This window comes from Gossypium hirsutum, chromosome A10 (assembly GCF_007990345.1).
Source record: "Gossypium hirsutum isolate 1008001.06 chromosome A10, Gossypium_hirsutum_v2.1, whole genome shotgun sequence".
NCBI lineage: Eukaryota > Viridiplantae > Streptophyta > Magnoliopsida > Malvales > Malvaceae > Gossypium > Gossypium hirsutum.
Genome location: NC_053433.1, coordinates 13,481,568 through 13,492,680, shown reverse-complemented (window position 1 = coordinate 13,492,680; position 11,113 = coordinate 13,481,568). Strand labels below are relative to the sequence as shown.

At 32.1% G+C, this 11,113-nt stretch overlaps 1 pseudogene across 1 annotated transcript; it reads left to right on the top strand.

The window, feature by feature from the left end:
• The first annotated feature begins 779 nt into the window (after positions 1-779).
• LOC107897179 (peroxisome biogenesis protein 2-like) lies at positions 780-5,176 on the top strand (annotated as a pseudogene). Its single transcript, XR_001684062.2, has 9 exons — positions 780-1,048; positions 1,166-1,186; positions 1,537-1,653; positions 1,748-1,901; positions 2,512-2,648; positions 2,734-2,831; positions 3,115-3,232; positions 3,801-3,967; positions 4,306-5,176. The product of XR_001684062.2 is annotated as a peroxisome biogenesis protein 2-like (transcript).
• The last annotated feature ends 5,937 nt before the right edge of the window (positions 5,177-11,113 follow it).

Sequence of the window (11,113 nt, the reverse complement as noted above, 5' to 3'; positions counted from 1 at the left end):
AATATGACATAATCTAAAAATATTTGACAGGAAAAAAAATCTCTATACCTAACAAAAGAAAATGCCATCCATTTTGTTTGTTTTTAATTTTAAGGTTGAAGAAATCTTACAAGTCAAGGTGCGACGTGGGAACTAAATCAATAATTCAGCAGTGAGATTTCGATCGGATCGAGTGAATTTTTTTTAAGTTAATCGAGTTTAAGAGTTTTATTTTATCATTCTAATTTGATTTGAAATTTTTTCAAATCGAGTCAAGTGAAATAAAACTTGAGCTGAATCAAATCGAGTGAAATTGCTTGAGTTAAATTAAAAAATTAAATATGTCAAATTAAAATCTTACTACAGTATAACTAATTTTATATTAAAGCATATAAATTTAAAATTATATATATTTAAAAATTTTGTCACAGAAAATAATAAATAATAAGATATTTTAATATGATAAATTTATTTAGTTCCAAAAGTATTATTTTAAAATTTTTTAAAATATTTTTTAGAAATTTTTTAGAAATTTTATAATTTTTTAAAAATATAAATTTTAGAATTTTTATAAATATTTTAAATTTTTAAAAATTATTTTAATTATTTTAAAAATTTTGTTGGGTTCAAAACTGATATAAACAAAAAATTATTTACGTGAATGTATTATTCGAATCATTTAAAATATTTAAATTACAAAATTAAACTTAAATCAAACTTAAATTATTTTTTCAAGTTGACTTAACATTTAAAAAACCTTAATTTAATTAGCTCTAAATTTAATTTTTTCTAATGCAATCAAGTTTTGAAACTAATCCACCTCTCAAGTCTCATGGTTTTTAGCTGCATTTTCAGCCTAGAAAAAAAAATTTAAATTACATCTTCAAAAACCTCAGCGGCACATAAATCTCATCAAATGAAATTCCCCCAAAACAAAGAATCCATTTTGTAATCTCTTCAAATGATTTGTGTAAGAAGCAATCCATGCCCAGCACCACAGGAAGATGCTTGGATTACTTCTTACCAAAGGCTAGTTCCTCACTGGCACTCTGTTTCTCTTTCTCATCAGGTAATTTTCTTTTTTGTGACACTTTAATTGAAGTTGAACAGAAGAATTGATTACCCTTTGTTTATTTTCCTTTCATCTGTTTGGTTAATCACACAATTGCCTGGCAACACTTCAAAGTTCAAAATATTATGTTTTAAGGTACCCTAATTTCCCTTTAATATCCATGGGGTTACTTGTTTTTATTGAAATGGTATCTGGAAATTTTCTTTTTTTATGCAAGGGGAATAGGTTTTAGGGTATCAAGGAATAAAATTTGCTAAAGCTGAATGAAATTGCATTGTTATGGTGAAAATTTTAATATGAACTTTTAATTCTCTGTTTATGCATATGGAAGGCTTAATAGAAAAGTTTTGATCTTTGTGCTTAATGGTGAATAGGTTAAAGATCAATATCCAACTGCTAGGTGGAATTCTTTTCCTGGTTGCTCTAATTCTGCTGTTATTTGAACCTTTGTGGATTATTTTATTTACACTTCTGCTATACTGCAGCATTCCACTATATCGATATCAATATCTAGAGTTAATCAATTTGATGCTGCTAGATTGGATATTGAGATGTCAGCCATGTTAAAAGAACAGCTGGTTAAAGTTTTCTCTTTGATGAAGGTATTTTTGCTATTGAAGGCATTCGTGGTGTATGGAAAATGAACTTACGCTTTGCAATTCTATGATCTTGTTTCTCTATTTTGTTGGGGGTTAGCCAGGAATGTTATTTCAATACCAACCAGAACTCAATGCATTCCTCGAGTTTCTCATTTGGCGGTTTTCAATTTGGGTAGATAAGCCAACTCCAGGAATTGCATTTATGAATCTGAGGTATAGAGATGAACGTGCTGTGGCATTAAGAGGAAAAGGTAAGAAGGTCTGGACTTCTCTTTCTTATTCTGCTACTTAAGAATTGGCTTTCAATTCTTTGATTTCTCTTATGTTTATCATATAGATGAAGATAGATATATCTTTGAAATTTTTATGTTATATTTTGGCACTAGAAAAGTGTCTTGCTCATGTATAAGCATTGTTACTAACCACTTTGTCTTCATATAACTCATGTGCTGTGATAAATGATTTGTTTGCTATTGAGGATTTATTTATTTATTTAATAGCAGGAATTTGTTTCTTTTACTTCTATTTCAATTGAGGTTTATGTATGCTATGCCTCACATTAGTTTGCCAAACAAATCATTCTCTTGTACCTCGTCCTTTTTTTTATTTATGGTCTTGACTTTATCAGCGACTGAATTATCAGTTATTGTATCAAAATTACATCTATTCCTTTTTGAAATAATCCCTTTTTACTGCATTTTAGAAGATGGAGCATTTGTCCTTATTTAACACTGTCAGTTTTAAAGAGTTCATCCTAATATCTGCATAGCACTTACCTTGGTTAGAATTTTCTTAGCTCTCCTTTCTCTCATGTAGCCTTACCTACATCCTTAGTTTGTCTTACTGCATATCTTTCTGCAGTAAGAACAGGTTTGGAAGGACCTGGGCTAACTTTTGCTCAAAAGATCTGGTATTGTGTTGCTGCAGTGGGTGGTCAGTACATCTGGGCTCGTTTACAGTCATTCTCTGCTTTTTGCAGATGGGGTGATTCTGAGGAGGTTCTGGTTTCTTCTTTGTGCTCTTCCCCTAGGAAGAGTTTGGACTCTGTTTAAACTCAATACTGTTTTCTCCTTTCTTCTTCAGAGGCCATTGGCACGGCGAGCTTGGGGTTTGATGCAACGTTAGGGGCTTTAAAAGGCTGCATCTTTTGGCAACCTACTCATATTTCTTTATACTGGAAGGTAGGTTTCAAAGTGTTGTTTTTCATAAGAGGTAGCCTTATAAATGTTGAAGCACATGTGTATTCGAATCTCATTAATACTGTAGGAAAATAAACTCATCTTAAGTTTTCCATTTGCCATCGTCACTTTGCGAAACTAATCTGTTTGTCTTGTTCTTGCTTTGGTAAATATTACCTTATTCTATCAAACATGAAACCTGATGGCTAGAGAACTTTTAGCTGGTTTGAGAAACCTTGTTATTCTCTTCAGCAGAGTTGATCTAATTCCACTTGTTTTAATGCAGGTATAGAAACCTTATTGAAAGATCATTACAAGGGAGGCTTGTCTATGAAAGTCCTAATATGAATCGAGCTGTTAGTTTTGAGTACATGAATCGTCAGTTGGTGTGGAATGAGTTCTCAGTAATCCTTGTTAAAGCCAGCGTGTCAATTCTTGTGCATCTGAATGTTCAGTTTCTAGATTTTTATATGTACTCTTTATTTATAAGAGGAACATTAATATTTGTCTATAGGCTAGTCTTTACCAAAGTAAAAGATATCAAGTGAGGTGTATATTGTGGAGAAATCGACAAAATGATTAGGAAGGGATGGGAGTTTCTATTGCTGGTAAATAAGTATATATATATATATACATATTGAGTTCCATCAAACTTAGAAACAAAAGAAATAAGGAAAATTGGAAAATATCTTTTTGGGCTATGCTTTATTCTGACTTCTGAGAGTGGGGTTAAAAAACTTCACATGTATTGCCACCATGTCTCCATTTAACTACGAATAAAGAAGTTAACACTCTGTCATTAACATATTCGGTGAAGGAGATGTCTAAGGCTTGTAATTTGCTCATGGAGTTTGTTTGCTCCAATGCCTGTATATTATAGGATCATAGCCTGATTGTTTACCATTTTGAGTCTGCTCAACAATGTTTCTTCTCATCTGCAATGACTGTAACTATAATACTTACATTATGCAGGAGATGTTGTTGCTGCTTCTCCCTCTTCTTAACTGATCAACTGTTAAAAGTTTTCTTCACCCTTTCTCAAAGGACAAATCTTCGAGTTCTAAAGAGGATGACTCTATTTGTCCCATTTGCCGGGCAAGTCCAACACTTGCTTATCTCGCTCTCCCTTGTCAGCATCGGTAAGTTAACTGAATTCTTTCCTATCCCTGTATACACTTCTAGCTCTTTTGTTGTTATATCAGGGTGATGCTGTGAACAACACTTAACCTTGTTCCGATTTTTCATATCCAGTCTCTTTATGGGGCCTAATTTTTGAAAGAAATGAAGCTCCATATTGCCCTAAATTATGAACAACTGGCTTGAAATATGTCTTATGAATTTGAGCTCCATAAAAGAATGCCATGTGCATACTGTCACCATGCATCTTGGTAATTTAACGAATGCTACTCGTAACAGCTGTTTCCATGGAATGCATTTGGATTTTCATACATGGCTTGCTTATAAATGATATTCACAGATATTGCTATTACTGCCTTAGAACACGCTTTGCTGCGGTTCCCTCATTCCAGTGTTCCAGATGCGGCGAGCCTGTTGTGGCGATGCAGCAGCATGGCAGTGTTGTTACATAAAACTCAGTAACTTACATAGGAAAATACGGATAAGAGCGCTGTGCCGTTTAGAAACCTGTATAACAAAAATGGCCCAATGTGGCATACAAAACATTTTAGAAATGAAGGTTTTTTCCAGAGAAAAAATTGTACCCAATTCAGTTGGGGGGGGGGGATGAATGATTCTTTGTCAACTGTGACATTAATAACGGAGGTTACTTTTTGATGCTAGTGGAAAAGGGGGAGGCTTTTTTCATGATACATAATGTGTTTGAAAGCATCGTTTTGATGGTTAAGAATATCATATTCAAATTGCATTAAAAATAAAGAGAGTAAACACCCCATTGTCGTTGCTGAGATGGATAAATCTATTTACATATAAAGTAGGTTAGGTTGTAGTAGAGGATATAGGTAGCCCAGGAACTGTCGTGCAAAAGGCATGGGCGGGCGTGGTAGCTGCCATTGAACATAACAGGTCAAGGCTCACAAGCATAACAGGGCCCATATTTAGTGGCAAATTGTGTGGTTCTGGTAACACTTTTTTTTAAGGGATAATGACATCCTGTATTTTAACAATAATTTGTCTGATGTAATATCTTAGCTTTAATTTCGTTTATTAATAAGGTATTCGCCTTTAACGAGATTAAATACTAACATTATTTAACACTTGGTCAAATCATGAGCTACTTTTGACTTATAGCTTAAGGATCTCATAGCAATTAGTCCAAAAGTTCTTTTCTTTTAAATTTAAATTAAATACAAAGCTACTTATTGATTTCATTTGTCTTTCATTCTCCTTTTGAATTTCTATCTTCTAAGTTTAAGTGATTGTTTTCAGGTATTAGAGTTGATTGATTGTTTTTTTAGTAATGTCACGTGGCAATATATAATTGGTCCACGTGTCAACTTTTTTGAGAAATTAACATTGTTAAAGGTGAGTATCATATTGATAGACGAGATTAAAGTTCAGATATTACACTAGATAAATTGAAAGTTTGTTAAAGTAGAGGAGATTTTTTGTCATTATCTCTTTTTTTAATGATTTAATTTTGATAAAATTTAATTCGTTTTGTGTTTTGGTTTAAACACTTTGCTTTGTAAATTGTAACCAATGAATTACTTGTTCTTTCTTTAGTATTATGATCAGAAATGTCTTCCGCTTTTCTTGGAACTTCGAATTTCTAAGATTTAATTATAATTAAGTAGGCTTTCTATTTTTATCTTTTCTCTCGTATCTGTGGAGAGGCAAAAGCTTTGACCCAACCAAAATAATAAAATAGCAGTTAGATTCTTCCAAAAATAATAAATTTATAAATTAATATAATGACAAATTTTTATTTTAATATTTTTAAAAAATTATAATTAATCTTTTTAACAACAGCAAATTTTATTAATTATTAATAAAAAAAGGATCCCAAACAAAATATCCGAAATATCCAAATAACTATAAAAAATTAAAACTGAGATTTAAGTAAGCCGCAATCATTAATCAGTAAGCCCAACTCTAAATTTGCATTCAAGGGATAAGAAATTAATACATGGTGAAAACATAAATCTATGGATCTTTTCATTCAAATGGGCAAAAAGTGGTGGGCAGGGACCTCTATTATATCACCCATTGTTAAACCAGTTAAATTACTAGTTTTCAATTGAATTATTGGTTTTACAATAATTAAATAAAAAATTTAAAATATTAATAAAAAATATATAAATAAAATTCATAGCCAATTGGCAGGGTGGTCTTTTTTAATCTTAATTTTCGATTTTTTATTGATTAATTAATTTTCGATTCAAGTGATTACCTTTTAATCAGTTTTCGTTGGCTTTCGTTTCATGGGTCAATTATAAAGTTTGATTCAAACACGTATTGACTTTAGTATTTCTAGTCATAATTCAAACCCACCACGGTTCTTAAGATGACATTTCCAATCATTTCATTAGGAAATATCAGTAACAAAAACAAAACATGTACAGTGCTTAATTACGGAAAAACAGAAAAGAACAGAACTATGGAGATATTTTGTATTCTTACAATATAGCAAAAAAACAGGTGAACATGTTATGTTTTTGAGACAAACTTGAAAAATGGGGGAACAGAGAAAAAGTGTTGGTAAGAAGAGAATGATATTGGGTAAAGGATCATGTAGAAATAGGTGGTCCTATCTTTCTATATATCTATCAAAATGGACAAAAATAATCATCCGAGCCAGCTAGCTGGGTAGCTTCATATACTCACATTTTGTCCATTAATCCTTTGTTTATCTGCATTTTTTTCTCTAATTCTATTATTCTATTCCCTTGTAAACTATCACGTACTTCAAGTCAAATTAAGTGTAGCATCCTACCCACCCTCTTTTTTACCCTTCAGGTACAATATACTTGATAATTTTGTTTCACTCAGGTCACGATCTTCAAAACCAAGTTATCAAATTTAATTGATAATATTAAATTATAGGAGATCTAACATAGAGTATAACGTGATAAAAAATGGATTCTCTCATGTCCTTTGCTGATGGAGGTACCGAAAAAATGGGAAGCCGCCTACGACGGGTGACATTAGTCAGGTTGCTAAAAAGAGTAGGATGAGGGAGGATGATGCGGAGTTTGATATGAGATTGGTGAATTATCCGCAAAGTGTTTCTTAACCGCCTTTCAAGTATACGCTTCTAAACAGTGGTCAGGGCTGTGGGGATAAAGGATCCTCTTGGTTTGACGATGATATTGAGTTAGAATCCCATCTATTAACTTTTTTGTTCGAGTACGCTCATTCATTGAGAAGAGTATGGCTAGTATTGTGATCTTGAAATTTCTAGGAAGGAAGATTGGTTTCAATGCTTTTATGAGTAAACTTCTTATGCTTTAGAAGCTGTCTCAAAATTTTCAGTTGATGGATATTGAAATGATTATGCGAAGGCTCTGTCAAGAGGTCCTTGAGTGATTTTTGGAAATTCTCTTACAGTTCAACCATGGAGTAGTTCATTTTGTCTAAGTATCTCTTTCCCTAGGAATGTTATCGCATGGATTCGTCTTCCAGGTATATTAGGTGGTATGTATAAGTGAAGTATTCTAACGGCTAGTGGTAACATGATTGGTAAAGTGATTAAGATTGATTATAATATTGATCAATGTGCATGGGGTCATTTTACTCGTTTGACGGTTAGCGTTAATTTGAACGAGCCGTTAATAGTATCGGCTAGAATTGATGGACGATTTCAATGTGTGGAATATGAGTCTATCCCTAACATCTGTTTTGAATGCGTATGTTATGGTTATCTACGAGAAATTTGTCCTAAGGTTGGTGCTGTTAATACTGAAAAGAACCCAATTGATGTCATTGAGTCAATGGAATCATAAGAAAATGAGATGGTAGTGACGGAAAAATTTGGACCTTGGATGGTGGTTGCAAGGAAAACGCATAGACAATTTAGGAAGGATAAAAATCAAGGCAATAATCCTTGGGTGATAGCTAATAAATCGAATTTTTGAGGATACACTCTTCAGGATGGCCTTGACTTCGTCCACGCTCATTGCACCAAATTTTTTAGATAAAAAACGAAGGAAAGAATGGCTATTCACACAATTGAGGTGTTCCAAGAGTCGTTGAGAAGGGTGGTTGGAGAAAGGAAAAGCATAAGGATGAGAGGTTAGGCCAAAGAGTATTTATAGGTGAAGTTGGTTGCTTCCTTGGCACTAAGTCTTGACACATATCTTTGCTAATCTTCTCACGATCGATCTCCTAGGGAACATGATAACCTTCTTAGCAAAATAATGATGGGATTAATGAATCTACTTCGTGTAAAGAAGAGGTTCAACATTTATCTTTGACAATATAAATTGAAAGCACTCCACGTATCGAATATGTGTATGCCGACGAAGATCATGGTTGCAAGGTGCCACCCGTGGACGACGTTGCGCTCAGCGAGGTGAGAGCAAGAAATAATGAAGAATCTAGTAGTAGTAGTACAATTATTAATTATTTATATTCAAAATTGCTAACTGATTGCACGTCCTTAATTATGGAAACTGTATTGAAAAGTGAAGCATAGGGGTAAAGGGAAAAAGCACTATTTCTGTTTTTAGCTTACTTACATTATTACATGACTGAGAATTCTTTGCTAAGAAAAAAAAAACACCCCATGCCACTGCTGCTTCATCATTCAAGCCTGCTCACCTGCAATTTTTCACGGTTTTATAAGTTTTTTTTTTTTTTGGGGGGGGTTCTTCAAAATTCCACACCTATTCAGTTAGTACATACCTATTTTATTTTTACGAAAGAGACCTATAAACTTTAAACTCAATCATATATATACATACATGTGTATATATATATTTTGAATAACTTAACAATTTCTGCTTATATATGTTCTTTTTAACATAATACTTAGAATTAATTATAATCTTTCTTTAACTTATAAATAGTAAGATAATGTACTTCAACGTACTAAAGATTATATTCTTATATTGATAATAATACTCATATTAATTGAGTTAAGACTCAGTCAGCTACACTTATATACTTTTATTTTGAGTAATTTGGTTTGAAATGGCGGGCCTCCTTGAAATTGGATCAATTCTGAAATATCTCTTTTGTACAGTATAAAGCATTGCAAATGTTGTCTTTACTCAAAACTCAAAAGATTGTCAGTTGCCTATATATATATATATATATATATATAACTTCTTTCTTTCCATATTCTTAAATTAAATAAGTTGATTCAAATAAATTCTTCTCCTTTCATCTCTTTTAATGATTTTTATGGTCTCAAACATTAAATCAACAATCAAATCGATGGCCCTTCCTTTTCTGCATGCTTTTGCTATGTCCCAGTGTGCACACTTTCAATTTCAAATTAGCATACATATTTTTAATTTTATCATATTTAATAATGTCGTAACCATTTAAAAAAAAACGGGTATCGACTTGGAGAAAAAAAAATGAGAGTCGCCACCAATCTTTTTAAGTGTTATTGGATCACCTTGTAAAATTGGTTGTTTTTAATAAATGGTTTGATTTATTTAAACAACGATTTTGGTCCACGTAAATCAAGAAAACAGGTTCGGGAGTCAGTTATGCACGAGGAAGGATTAGCACCCTCGTAGCGCCCAAAAATTAGTACCTAGTTGATTAATTAATATCTTAGTGTCGAAAATTGAAAGCTTGAAAGACATTGAAATACGATCCCTCTTCGTAAAAATGCTAATTTGAAAATGACCGAATAGATTAAAACAAACGTTAAAGACTCTCTCATCTCGAAGTAATAAAATGTCACGCCCAGTAAGTTAAGACACGACATCTCAAACTTTGAGAATGAGCTTGCCTTTATTTAAAATTCATATATTCTAATTTTTTTAAAGGTTGTTCGGTTATTTAGGATAAACAAGAAAAATCGAAACCCAGTAAGTTAGGGCACGTTTTCTCTAATTTCCTAATACTGAATACTGCCTTTATTTTAAAACAAATTCTTACTTCGAGGTAACGAAGTGTTATACCCAGTAAGTTAGGGCACAACACCTCATACTTCCGAAAATAAGTATTATTCAAAACTCGTATTGCGATTTAAAAAAGTATTCCGTATTTAGATTAAATGAGAAAAGTCGAGACCCAGTAAGTTAGGGCATGATTGTCTCGAATTATCAAATACGGAATATTTATTTTTATGAAAGAATTATTATTGGGTTAGATAAAACCTAAATTCGTGATGGAACGAGATAATAAAGAACGCATAACAAATAAAAATCAATAACTATAACAAGATAAACATAAACACAAATATGAATAGTAACGATAAATACGAAGGTAAGATAAATGAGTCGAACAAATAGTAAGAAAGGGAAATAATGAATAAGCTAAATGTTTGAAATTATTTAAAAAACTATAAGTAGAATAGATGATGAAATAATAATAAAAAAAGTAATGATATGTAAATAAAATAAATATGCTAAAAATATATATTTATTAAATTAGTTAATATAAAAAATAATAGCGTATAAGTAAATACAAAAAAAGAAAATATAATAATAATAATAGTAAAAACACAATAGTAATAATAATGAAAAGGTATTATAATATAATAGTAATAATGATGATAATAGTGGTATTAGTAATAATAATAATAATAATAGAAAATAATAACAATATTAAAAATAACACTCTCTCCCTCCCTTCTAAATCCGGCTATTGGTCCGGCTTTGCTCCGGTCACGAACCCCCACGGGCCGCCATCGACGCCACCGTACACGGCGGCCGGACCTCAAAAAAACCTTTTTCGGTAATGAAAATATGGGTAAGCTTCTTACTTTTATTTTTACTTTCGTATAAAAAACAAAATAAAATTGAAAGGAAAACAATAAACAAACAAAGAACTTAAGATGAGAATAGACAAAAGAAACCTCTTTTGCTTTGATCTTTTGATTAATCTCCAAAAACTAGCCTTTCCAAAAAAAAAACCTCTTTCTAACATAGTCTTGAATGGCTTTTATAGCCAAATTTTACAACTAATTTTTTTGTAGGCAAGTGGAATGGTTGGGATGGTTTAGTGGGGTGGTTTAGTGGGGTGGTTGGAGTGGTTTAGTGGAGTGGTTTAGTGGGGTGGTTAGAGTGAAGATATTTGGATTTTTTTTATTTCATAAATGGCCCATTAGGGTTTAGGTGATTGGGCTTTAGAGGTTGTTGGGTTTTGGGCTGTTGGGTCTTTAGATGTTGGGCTTTTTAGCCCGG